This window comes from Phascolarctos cinereus, unplaced genomic scaffold, assembly GCF_003287225.1.
Source record: "Phascolarctos cinereus isolate Bilbo 61053 unplaced genomic scaffold, phaCin_HiC Scaffold_726;HRSCAF=1367, whole genome shotgun sequence".
Lineage (NCBI taxonomy): Eukaryota > Metazoa > Chordata > Mammalia > Diprotodontia > Phascolarctidae > Phascolarctos > Phascolarctos cinereus.
Window position 1 is genome coordinate 350,893,743 of NW_027556098.1, and position 1,240 is coordinate 350,894,982.

The following is a 1,240-nucleotide window of genomic DNA, read 5'->3' on the forward strand; positions in this document are numbered from 1 at the left end:
TAATTTGGATGCCCTTGTTACTGATTACAAATTTAGATTAGAAATATATGTCTGTCTATATCTATCTATCTATCTATCTATCTATCTATCTATCTATCTATCTATCTATCACCATACATGTATAGTGAAAGTAATACCAGGTAATAGTTAGGATGGAAGAAAAGGAAGGAATCAAATATTTATGAAGTGCCCACTACGTGTCAGGCACTGAATTAATCACTTTATGGACATTTATCTCATGTGATCCTCACAACAACTTGGAGACCTGTGTGTTATCATTATCCCTATTATAAAACTGAGGAAAGAGAGTATGAATACAAAAGCATGATAGGGTCCAAAAAATAGTATTGGGAAACCTAAAGTGTAGAACAAACTAAATTGACAGTCAATCCTATTAATAAAAAGGACTTTTTAATTTTTAACCTATTTGGAGGATGGGAAAATCAAAGAATAGCTAAACCTGCAGTTAATGGGATGCTAATAACAGATTACAAAGAATAGTCAGGAATGTCTCACATTTATTTTGCTTCTACTTTCTCTAAAAAGAAAAAAAAAATGATCTTCACAATAAAGACAATAAAATAAAGATGTCAGCCTAGACCTAAAAATAGTAAACACATGTTGGAAAGACTCAATGTGAGAATTTGGTTTGCTTAACCATATATACTCATGTGTCCTTAATTTTTAGGAAGGTGGGGAAAAGATGAAGGGAGAAAAAAAAGAATGCTTTTTTAAAAAAGGTACATTTCTTTTAAAGTAAGGAGATGGTTAAAAATAGTACTAAGTCATACTCAACATATTCAAGTTACTTGGCCCTGTTATAATTAATGAACTTGTGGATATGATTTTTCATATATGCTTGAAGAGAAATGAATTATACTTATCAGGAGACACTGTCGCTCTGAGCCTCAAATAACATGATGCACGTAAATTGCTTTGCAAACTATAAAGCAAAATAGAAAAGTTAATTATTATCATTAACTTTCTGTATCCCTGTTCTATTTGTATCAGTGATTTGGATGAAGTAATTTTTGTCGCACTTAACAAAAAGGTAGATAATTTGGATAAGAGAATGAGAGTTAAAAAGTTGAAGGAAGATTCAGGTTTAAAAATTTCTAAGATACTAGAATCTAAGTAAAAGTAATAAAAGTTATCTAATCCAGCTGAAGTAAAAATCTTGCAGTTCAAAACAACTAATTAGAGAACAGGATACTTGATGAATTCTTAAAAAATAATAATA